Source organism: Macaca mulatta, chromosome 5, assembly GCF_049350105.2.
Source record: "Macaca mulatta isolate MMU2019108-1 chromosome 5, T2T-MMU8v2.0, whole genome shotgun sequence".
NCBI classification, from domain to species: domain Eukaryota; kingdom Metazoa; phylum Chordata; class Mammalia; order Primates; family Cercopithecidae; genus Macaca; species Macaca mulatta.
The window spans coordinates 134,430,196-134,442,887 of record NC_133410.1 but is presented as its reverse complement, the minus strand read 5'-3'; the positions used below and the strand labels follow the sequence as shown (position 1 = coordinate 134,442,887).

The window sequence follows — 12,692 nt, the reverse complement described above, 5'->3', positions numbered from 1 at the left end:
CAGCCAGTGTATTTCTTTTTCTTTTGCTTCATCTCCTCCTCTTTCTCTTCCAGACACTGCTTTTGAAATCAAAGTAACTCTACTATAGGTAAAAATTACCAAAGTTTTGAATAATTATTTCATGGTTATTATCACAGAATATTTTCATTTCAACTTTTGTTTAGGCTAAAGGTATTTCTTCTCCAAAATCACCTGAAGAAGGAAGAATCCTCAACTGGCAAATAATTCCTGAGAGAGCTTACTTAAAACTGCACTGTAATTATCGTAAATTACCTAAAATAATGGCAGCAAGTAAAATTCTATGGAAAAGTATAACATGAGTACTACTACAGAATCTTCATAGAAAACTTCTCGCATTAATATATATTTTTTTTATATATATATATATATATATTTTTTTTTTTTTTTCTTGAAACAGTCTCTCTCTGTTGCCCAGGTTGGGGTGCAGTGGCGCAATCTCAGCTACTGCAACCTCCGCCTCCTGGGTTCAAGCGATTCTCCTGCCTCAGCCTCCCAAGTAGCTGGGACTACAGGAGTGTGCCACCACACCCAGCTAATTTTTTGTATTTTTAGTAGGATGCAGTTTCACCGTGTTAGCCAGGATGGTCTCTATCACTTGACCTCATGATCCACTCACCTCGGCCTCCAAGAGTGCTGGGATTACAGGCGTTAGCCACTGCGTCCAGACTACATTCTTTAACTCAACTTCCTAAAACATATGACATGATTGGTTAAAAATAAATAAGACAAACACAAAAAACAAAAAACAAAAAACATGCAGTCAAAAATAAAATAGAAAACCCACAATATAGGCTGACCAAGTGTTTTTATGTGGTTCAAGAACAAATAGAAACTGGGCAAGACTTGCAGTCTTTTCCATTCAAGCTAATCAGCCAGCAAAGCCAAGAACCACCTGGGAGTAAGTAAGTTGTCCCTCCCTTAGGTAGTTTGGTTGATTGGCAAAGCCTTAAAAATATATATATGGTAATGTGACTTATTTTTCTCCTTTCTCTGCTCTATGCTTCTTTTCTTCTCATCTCTTTATCTTTATGGGGGTAAAAAAAGTCATTAGTTTCAACCTTTGAACTTTCCTGGGCCTCTCTCCAACTGCTATATTTAAGTAAAACAAATTTTAATTGTTAATTTTCCCAGTCACTCACATTCTATTCATACATCAGCTAGAAACTATTGATGAGTTTCTGGTTTCTACGACGATATCAGATAATGTCTATCAAATACACAACATAGTCTCTGGCAAGTTGGAGGTGCCCAGTCACCATTAATCTTTTATTTCACACTTTAATAATCATTCTTTTTGTATTCAATCCAGTAGTTTTCACAGGTCTCAGGAATTTTATCTAGGAATTCATCAACCCCTAAAAAACTCTAAGGATACGTGGGTAGAGTTTCTAATCATTGTTTATTATTTTTTCATATAAATAAAACTCCTATAAAAATCTCTATCATTTGTTGGGGCAGGATATATAATTATTTGGATAAACAAAACATTACAATTAAGATGGGTCATTGCTCCACACAAATCATTGAATGTGCATAAGTGTGGACAGAACCTCAAGACTGAGCCTCCTGACCTATGTCTTTTCACAAGCACTCTAAAAGCATAACAATAATAAAGTGGAAAGCATACATTATCTTTTTGAATTTGCTTTGCTTAGCATTATGTCGGTGCTGGATTTGTATCTCCCTGTTATTTCAAGGGATTGAACCAAAGTCAGTGTTGGGTGACTCTGAATTTGCATTGACTACTCGAGCTATTTCATTTGGTATCACTTTCCTAACAATACACAACAGTCACAGCAGGAAACCATCCCTGAAGAAAAATCTAGCAATGCTGGAAAAAATATTCTAGTTTGGAGACTTGTGTTCCCATTTTACAAATGTTGTAGTTAGTCACATGGATCACATAATGAAAAGTTTGCAACAACCATTTGAGGTCTGCACTGGTCATTAGCTAAGTGAGGGAAGTCTCCATAAGTCTGCATGAGTAATTTGTAAGTGAGACAGTACCAAATGATATGTCTACCCTATAGCTTTTTTTTTTTTTTTTTTTTTCCAAATGGTTGGAAATCCCTTGGTATAGGCATCAGTTTGGAGGTAAATGTGGAATTTTACTTAAACTACATGTAGTGAAGGATTGACCCTTAGGTGTCAGACTTGGCAGCTGAGCTACATGGAAAATACATAAGTAGGAAAAGAAACCCAAACGCTAGAGAGAGGTGAATGCCAATGTATCATTCATATCTGTGGCAGTCCCTATTGTGTAGGTTCTGTATCAAGTAATCATTGTATAATACTTAATACTTGGTGCACCAGCATACATGCTGTTGCCGTGTAATTCCCTACTATCAAAACCTTGACAGGGATCAAAGCTGATTCTCCGTTTGTATATCAAGCTGCAAAGCATTGTAACAAAGCTTTGAAATCTAACCTCTGAAACAAATGATAAAACTAGAAATAAGAAAACTTCAAATGAAGTTTCAGAACAGACCACTACCTTCTAAATGTTAATCACACGTATAAAATAAATATTTGTTGAAATAAGCAGAATTCCAAAACAAACAGTTCTGCTGTTATTATTCAGTCAGAATTACTTAGGCTTATTCCCAAGGATAATAAAAGGGAGTACGTTAAAATTTTTCCTATACAGATGAGAATCATATGAGTTATTTAACTTTTAACAAGCTGAGAACCTGTTAGTTTGGAAACAGCAACCTATTCTAAGTATAGAATGTGTAGCTAGTCCTAAATTTAAATTCTGTTCTCGTTAATTTCTTTTTAATCTTAATGATACTGATGATGAAAATAACAGCAGACTTGTATGACTAAATAAAAGAATCAATGGTTAAAATATGCTAAGTAGAGGAATATGCAGATAAGTATTTATGAACATTTGTTTTTGAGGAAAAATTGGGGCAGAGTGTCTACAGACTCTAGATCCTTTCCTTTTCAGATGCAGGATCTGAACTTGACCATAAAGAAGAATCGCCAAGCACTTCACTTATAACCCACTGCCTCTCTCAGAATCAGACAAATATATTTCAATCCACTGCAGACAGAGGGAATCTGGAAACCAATACAGGTTGTAGAATATTATTTAGAAGATAGTGCAATAAATTGGATTCTACCAAAAAAAAAAAAAAAATTAAAGCCAAGCATTTGATGCTTATAAATTATGCATTTTTTTAAACAGATTAATTAGTTTTCTGAGAGTTAGTTTCTTTGTCCGGAATATTATTTGTTATTGGAAACAAACTAAACAATTGATAAAGCAGCTAGCACAGTACCTAGCACATTGTTTACACAATTGCAAGTTACCACCCTTCTCTGCCTTCGGACCTCTCCTGAGTATTTTTGTCTTCCCATTCGCTGTCATCTCCAATTATTTGGCTATACATGCAAATTGGCCATATTTTTAAATGTACTAAGATGAATAAAGAGCTTCTAAAGAGAATGTGTTATATTATTTTTAATATAAGAAAAAATCTTTTAAATGTAAGAAGAAAAACAGGTAGAATCGAGTACTGAAGATTCAATTCAAACATTATAAAGATGAGAAGAGAGATACTATAGCATTTTCAAATGAATAGGGGCCCTGAGTAGTCTGGTTAGTCAGTGTGTATGTCCTGTTATTGGCATTGAAGGGAAAATACGAATATTGATAATGGTTGTTTTTCACTGGTAGAATCAGAAATCACCATTGACAGATTTTCTCCCTGATCAAACTCTAGCCAGACTCCTTGGAGCCCTTTCTCAGCCTCAATCTTGACCTATAAAGATTTGAACAAAACATGAACATGGTTTCTAGCAGCTCAAGGTCGCATCTCTAGGATGACCCTAGTTCCCCTTAATGTGTCTGCCTGAGAAAACTCACGGCTGTCAGAAGCATTTACTATTTGTTTTCACTAGCACCTGAAGATAGGGCTCCTGTCTCCCAGTCTCTGTGAGAGAGTAGGAGCCTAACTTCTATAAGAACCAGTCAACAAACCCAAATGGGTTTCACATGGACCAATATCCCTTCCTAATTTTTGTAATTTTTCACTTTCCTGACTCTACTGGGCTGCTGCTTACCCCCTTTCTATTATCCCGTTCGGAAATACTGAGTCACTCCATCCGAATCCAAGTTAAGTTCTGTTAATGCTGGAATTTCTTTCCTATTGCAATAGTATATTACTGATTAAAATCTGTCCTTACAACTTTAACTAATATCCGAATTTTTTTTTATCTTTGACATCTTATATAGACCCAATATAACTAATGCGGATCTTGGGTATTTTCCCAGAGCCACTATCTGAGGCAGGGAAATTGCAGAGTTTATCAGCCTCTTTGATATATACTGACAGATTAAGTTTGTAATCTATATTTAGTGCACTGAAAAATTCTGAAGATTTGAAAGCACAGGTGGTGTATACATCTTTTCTTATCATTAATACTCATAATATTAAGAGCAAATACATTTAAATTGGGAGTGAGGTGTCATATAGAAAAATTGGTCTTGCATTTAATCTTCAGTGTAGTTAATGAAACGAGAATGATGAGCCTCCTTCTTTACAGAGAAAACTGAGATAGTTAGATACGATTACATGACTCTCCTCTCGCAAGTTTTCCTGTGCCCTTGTACAAGCATCTATATTTAACTCTTCTGTAAGGCTTTTCCTTTCCCTGTGAAGTTAAGTGCACTCCTTCCATAGTCCTCTAGAATGTTGCTCTGTTGATATATTTTAATTATTAGTCCACTGACACTGAATTCTATTCTTTAACCCATTTGTCTCTTCTATCGCTGCAAATACTTCTGAGATGTTTTGCTCTTACAGATACTCAATACTTCATCACCACTCATCACACTGCAGCTGCAGCCCCATGCCAAAAGTCAGATTGCTTATGGAATATTATTTGGGAGGCAGCATGGTAAACTAAACAAACAAAAAGAAAACAGAAAAAGAAAGAAAGAAAAGAAGAAAAGAAAGGGTCTTCCTAAAACACTAGCCTAATCATCTGTTTTGAGTCATCATCCTATGTAGCCTTGCTGTGGCAACACTATTGCTAATCCTAATTTTTTTCTGAAATATTTTATTTTTCTGGCTTAGCAAAAGCTATTCATCTGTCTTTCCTGTTATTTTCCATGTATTCTGTTTTTGTTATTTTTTAACTTGAGTCTCATGTTACAAGATTTCAGAGAGAGTATGAACACTCTTGAGGGTGACTATGTATTTACGTGGGAGATGGTTCATAAATTTGATCACCGTATAGAAAGGCCAATGAACGTCCAGTATAAGGCCTGCTCTGCAAAGTAGTATTTATGGATAATCTCATATTTTGGTGGCAAATTCTCTCCTGAGCTCAAGAGCTTCATTTCTATCTGGTAATCTTTTCCCCCACCATTATCAAAGACACACACACAATCTCCATCTCTACCAGCTTCTGCCACTCACAAGGAAGTAGTTGTCCTAGTTTTTCAATGCCTTATTTCAGTTTATGATGTTGACTGTCCTAAAACAAAAAACTTGCATTAATGTTTTTCCTTTATTTTATTTCCTCCATCATATCTCATCTGTCACAAAGTCTTGCCAATTCTACCTCAAAGATATCTTTAAAATAAAACAGAAGAAGAGGAAGATTAAAAACAAAATAGATGATAGTGGCTGTAAACAATAGCTCAGTGCCCTAATACATCACACACTCATGTCTTCCTCCCCGCTCTAGTCAGGTGGAGAGATTCTGGTAGACAGCAATAGTCTTACTACAGGCTTAAGAATACAAGTTGCTTACATTGTGTAATGCACCATAGGCGAGGCCTTCGCTTCCAGCTGTCCAAGAAAAGAGCAAACACAAAAGAAGACTGTGAGACTTTTAAAGACCAGGTCTGGAAGTGGCCTAAATGACTCCAGCTCACATGCCACCACTAGATCTAGTCACACAGACACATCTAGTTGCTAAGAGTCTGGCAAGTGGGTTCTTCCTATGTGACAGTGAGACGGTGTGGGTAATGAAGATGGTTCAGGGGCCACATGACATTACTTCTTCCACATTTGCTCAACCTCAAGACCAGTCAAATGTAAATGCCATGTTGACATTTCTCAAACTTCAGAAATGTTATGCATTTCTATTGCCATGTCTCCCAGCTTATACCTCTATAGCACTTTTAACACACAGTTCATTAATTTCATTAAACACTTCTCTGCACTTTTCCACAAGCCCTCCAATATCAAGTACAGTCTTCCTACTCTTTGTATTTTCTAGTTTGTAATACATGGTAATACTTCTAAAATGCTTGTTAGACACACTCACTTGCTTAATAGTATAGGAGATGCTTAGGTAATAGCAATTTTTTACCATTTTCCTAGAGGAAAATATATTTTAAAGTGTAATTATATATATTTATGTATATATTAAAATTATCGAAGTTGAAAAATAATATTTAATGTATTACATTTATACTAAATTTAATTTATAAAGGTGAATCTATATTTTTCTCATTTTACCCATAAAGAACTATAAAGTTAATTAACTAATATACATACGCTAATGGCAGTACCAACATGTTATTTTATTCCACTCAATACCTAGGAAAAAGCATATTAGGAAAATGATGTTTACAACTCAGAATTATTCATCTAGGCAGGTGACTAATTAATTTTATTCTGAGGTAATTTTTACTTTCCACAAATCAGAGATCATAAAAAATGAGTATTTGTTTTTCAATTTGTATTCATTTCAGAACAAAACACCATGTAAATATACATCTTTGCCAAAATAAAGTTAATTTGATCACTCTAGTTTTGATCTAAGTTCCTCACACTCGGTAGGTGTGAAATCTAAAAAATAACAAATGAAAAAGTTAAAGACGAAAAAAGAAACTGGGAAAAGTTGCACATAATTCTATTTACGATAATAAAACATAGTGTTAACAGAGTGTGGCCTGTTTATTTTTACTTTTGTCACTGAAATACTTAACAGGGAGCATAGCCGCTAGTATTTTCTACGACCTGAGAATAAGAAATTATTTTTTCTACCTTGAATAAAATTCCATTTCACTTTTTTAATAGTTTTGAATGTCAACAGAACACAATTATTTAAAAAATATTATATATCTGTTTTATAGAGCTATGAACAAATATTTATGCCCAACACTTAGTAATTTATTAAATGACAACTTTAAATGTCACATAATCATTACTATATATTTATTTCCAACATAGACAATGAAAATATTTAAAATGATGGTTGCATTCATTCATCAACAATTGGACAGCTCTATTGAATATTTCCCAATTTAACTAAATTAACTTATTTCCAAGCACAATAATAAAGGAATTGATTATATATAAAATGTAAATCTATTTTCATATAACCTCAATTTTTTATTTATTTTGCTAATTGCACCACTGCACTTCTACATATCTAGGTTTGAAGCCTACAGCACCCTGTATTTTTCCCCACATCCAATTATGTTCAATATCTTGTTGCTTCTTGCTTAAAAATACTTCCTGCACTCATTTTTTTCTTTCCAATTCACCTATTTTATTAATTTAGGTGCTTTATTTTTTAACATTATACCTTGATCATGAAATATCCTTTGAATGGTCCCTTTACTTCCATTTGATCCCTAGTTAGCTGGCTCTTTACCCTTGTTCTAGAATTAGACTTTTATATCTTTGGTTATATAGCTTAGTTGAACACTTTACATGGAATATGTCTATAAAAAAATCCAAATTAAATATCATCCAGAATCTATTCAGTTCTGTATTTACAAGCTTATCTGTAACTATTTCTCCAATACAATTATCTAGTCACAAAACATTGTTGTTCACATTTTCTGGCATCTCCCTTATTTCTTTTAAACAACTCAGTATCCAGACATGAGAATGGCTTGCATTATCTAAACTCTGAAAATTTGCTCACAGCAGTTTTTTCCCTTGAAACGCCTTTGACAATCCATTTTATAATCCTACCACTTTTGCAGTGCCGTGTTCTGATAATATGCTTTTTTGAAGTCTTCTCTAAGACCTCCAGTGTCCTCTGATCTCTTCTTGTACCTTATTTATGGAATTCATACAACACATTATAGACAACTTTGAGAGATGTCTGGTCACATTTCCTCTAAGAAATTATTAAGAACCGTGTCCTTTTATATCATCAGTTACTATGCCTTAACATATAATAAAAACAAGGAAAATCGATTTAGTATTGTTACAATGTCTAATCCCACTAGGCTAGACACACATGTATGAAAAACTCAAAACTAAATTACTATTTCACAGATAAAATTAGTAAAACCAAAAGATGGTAGTATCAGCCCCATTAACATATCACTGGTTGAGTTGTATGGCAGGGAGAATATTTGTGAAAGGAATTTGGCAATGGTTACTTTAGACTTTAAAACTTAGTGCCTGGAAATTTAAGTTTAATGTGGCATCTGGCCAGCATCCACTGGCTCCCTTTGCTAAATTCCTACCAAAACAATTACTAAGACAGGATAAAAAAAGAAAAACACACACAGATATACACACAAGCACACACACACACGTTGAAAATTAGGACCAACAGTCAATCAATTTTGATAATCTTGAAGAAAATCAAACTAATAGTAAGGTTGATAAAAATGAATACAAATAATTTCCATAAATTTCAACTGATCAGTTACCTCATGCTACACTAAAAGAAACAGCACAAGCCCATATGAAATGTGTAGGGAACTGATTAGTTACCTCATGCTATACTAAAAGAAACAGCACAAGCCCATATGAAATGTGGAGGGAGAAGCTGCCTCTTTCTCAACTGGCCTCTCTTTAATTTAGAAACACAAGAGCTACAGAAAACTACAAATTTTGTAACTAAATTATTTTACGGGTGCTCTTAAATACTCTTGTTCAAATTGTAAAAGTGCCTCTTTCCCTACATGTAGACAAACTACTACATCCAGAAAAAACCTCACAAGGAATAGGGAGATGGAGACAGGACTGTTCATAGAACATCTAAAGTGTGGCAATCTTAAAGCAAGTACAGGTGCTCAAAGACACCATGTATAATTCTATTTTTCCAGAGGTTTTACCTACTCTTGTCTTTCAGGCACCCAGGAACTGGAGAATGAAGAAGATGTCAGCTTCTATCAAGCAGTAATAGATTCTAGCATTGAAAATCTGATTAGGTGCTATCTCTGCCCAGTGTGTATCTCAGAAGAGGGTTTGACTTAAGCCGAGGGAATAAGTAAGGACAAAACAATCAAACAACGTATTTCTTAACAAATAAACACTGAGTCTAAATGAATATCTTTGTTCGCGCATGAGTAACAGAAAAATAATAATTAACTGAGTGAATAAATATTGAAAGCTAATAAACAGGGAAATAGGAAATATCATTTTGAATATTCAAAAAACCAGACTGAAAATAATCTGCTTCAGGCAACAGAGGAAATATTGAAGCCTCTAAGCATTTTGAGTAACATGGACTTCTTTTTTGAAAAAGGGAGAGGGTCGCCCGGGCGCGGTGGCTCCCGCCTGTAATCCCAGCACTTTGGGAGGCCGAGGAGGGCAGATCACGAGGTGGGCAGGAGATGAAGACCATCCTGGTTAACACGGTAAAACCCTATCTCTACTAAAACTACAAAAATTAGCCGGGCTTGGTGGCATGCGCCTGTATTCCCAGCTACTTAGGAGACTGAGGCAGGGGACTCTCCTGAACCCGGAAGGCGGAGGTTGCAGTGAGCCGAGATGGTACCACTGTCCTCCAGCCTGGGCTAGAGAACAAGACTCCATCTCCAAAAAAAAAAAAAAAAAAAAAAAAAAAAAGGAGAGAATCAATCCAAAATTTATATTACATAGACTGACTGAAAAGGAAAAGAGGTGAAATAAAGATGAGTTGTTAGTAAACTATGCAACAATATCCACCTTGAAGGTTACAAACCCAGAATTTACATAAATTGTTAGACACAAATTTATATACAAGAAAAATGCAAAATTGAAAGCGAACTAATGAATTTTAAATGTTTTTCAAGAAAAAGAACAATTCTGTCCAAAGCAATAATGAACCATTTAGGAAAACTATCTCGTAGTAAAGCAAAATCATCTCAAAAAAAAAAAAAAAAAAAAAGGAGAAAATCACAGAAATCTGATTAAAACAGTAAGGCAGAGGACATGGTAAAATTAGATATATTCATATATGCTGGTTAATTTGACAACCTAAATGAAAAGAATAGTTTTTAAAATAAATATAAAATACCAAAGTTTCCTCAAAATAAAGTGTATCTTAAGTAGAACAATAAGCATTAAAGGCAATACACTGTTCAAGTAAATATGGCCTGAGAAGGACTCCGTGTTTCTATATTTGAGTCCTTGTGGATGAACTAACCTAGCTTAAATAGTCAGACGACATTGAAAACCTAACTTAGGAGTATGTGCCTGTGACAATAATTGAGGTTTGGCCTACCCCAGCGACCGTACTTCAACCACTCATAGACAGCTAAGTGTTCAAACCGTGTTCAAATAAGGCAAATGGCAACCTGTAACCAATCCAGCTGTTTCTGCACCTCACTGTAGATTTCCGTACATCATTTCCCCTTTTTTGTCTATAAATCTTCTTCCCCCACGTGGCTGCGCGGGAGCTTCTGTGAATCTGCTGTGATTCTGGGGGCTGCTCCATTCACAAATCGTTCATTGCTCCATTAAACTCCTTTCAATTTAATTTGGCGGAAGTTTTCCTTTTATCAACACCCAAATGTTGGCAGTAATTTTGGTAAATATAAGAAAGAAACAAATAAGGAGAAGTGAGAGATAATACAAGGAAAAGGACTTATTTTAGGCGGAGAGGTCAAGGAAGTTCTCCTGCAGGAGATCAGCTGGTAACAAATGTATTGCAAACGAATTTTTATATTTTACTATATTGCATACTTTTCAAATTTATACAATGGACTGTAAGAAAATATGTATTCTTATTTTAAGGTCTAATTCTTTTGGTAGCATAATCTCATTTTTCAAATACTTTTTCAGAATAAATATAAAATACCGACATTTCCTGAAAAATTGTGTCTTCAGTAGAACAATAACCATGAAAGAAAACACATCCAAATATTGGCAGTGATTTTAGTAAATGGTAAGAAAAATATACGTAAGGAGTAGTGGGAGATAATGCAGGGGAAATGAATTTATTTTAGATGGAGTAGCTTTGATTTACTAAAAAGAAAAATCAAGGTTTTAGAGGAACTCATTTGCAAATATTTAAAAAAAAATTTTCAGATGGGATTACTAATTTTGGGAAACGACACAAAATGTTTTAGCATTTTTTTGCATAATGCCGTTTACTACTTTTAGATAGAAAATTTGGAATAAGACATAAAGGTTAATAATAGAAAAACAATTCTACAAATTTTATAGGAAAAACTGAAATATGTTAAATTCACTATTGTTGCATACTGGGAACATGAGTGCCTGTTTTTTTTTTTTTTTTTTTTTTTTTTTCACTCTTGTGGTTAGCTCCATACTACAGTAAGTATTACTTGTATAATCAGAGAAAATAGCAATACAAACTTTATTTTTAAAAAATAAAAATTTCCAATTAATAATGGAAATATCCACAAAATAAATGAAACATCTAAAAAGCTGTAATTCTTATAGCTACCCCAAATCTCTCCATTTCTCTCCAATTTACCTTTCTAAATCATAAGTGTATTTTTTCCTAAAAAGAAAAATTGGGCCGGGTGCGCTGGCTCATGCTTGCAATTCCAGCACTTTGGGAGGCTGAAGTAGGTGGATCACCTGAGGTCTGGAATTCAAGACCAGTCAGGCCAACATGGTGAAACCTCTTCTCTACTAAAAATATGAAACTTAGCCAGGAGTGGTGACTGGCTCCTGTAATCCTAGCTACTTAGGAGGCTGAGGCACGAGAATCACTTGAACCCGAGAAGCAGAGGTTGTAGTGAGCCGAGATGGCACCACTGCACTCTAGCCTCGGTGACAGAGTGAGACTCAGTCTCAAATAAATAAATAAATAAAGTTTTAGAGGAACTGATTTGCAAATATGAGAAGATATCAATCATATTTAACTTTATCTGAGCCTTATGTTACTGGAAAGGAGCAAAGGTAGAGAAAACTCTACCTTTTGTTTTGTGTTCCAAGAAATGTTGACTGCAAAGGAAAATCAACATTTGCATACTCTGAGATAAGACCCACATCTACCCTACCCCAGTTACTTAGGTAAAAGCCATTTCCTTCCCTGCTCAAGACTAGCTGATGACTTCATTGCTTACCTGCTTTTATCAAATCCTAGGTCTCCTTTTTTCTTTAACTCGTTCCACATTTATAATTGTTGTTCCTATTACCTATGAATAAAATCACCTCTTCAAATGTCCAGTGTGTTTTCTTTTATAGTTTTGGTGCCATGATTCGAATGATATTGTACCTCACCTTTGAATCCCTGTTACCTCCACCCAGATAACACCCATTGTGTTCTATCCATTCCTGACTGGCAATTCAGAGACCCAGTGGTGATTCCAGCTCCCGATCCTGCATCCCAGACTCTTGTCTCTTTTTAGCACTAGTCAGGATTTGATTTTGATTATTTTTGTGTGCCCACTTATTTCAGATGCCAATTTCTCTTAGATTTACACTCTGATCATTTCCTGCTCTCTGTAAATGAATGGATTTGGAGAACTCTCATCTCTATTGGGTGAATAATGACAA

General features: G+C 34.8%; 1 long non-coding RNA gene across 1 annotated transcript in view; it reads left to right on the top strand.

Annotated features, from left to right (window-relative positions):
* LOC114678178 (uncharacterized) overlaps positions 1–12,319 on the top strand; it is a 36,902-nt gene extending 24,583 nt beyond the window's left edge. Inside the window, exon 3 of the long non-coding RNA XR_003729451.2 lies at positions 9,088–12,319. This is a non-coding gene — a long non-coding RNA (uncharacterized LOC114678178). The remainder of the gene's footprint in view (positions 1–9,087) is intronic.
* The last annotated feature ends 373 nt before the right edge of the window (positions 12,320–12,692 follow it).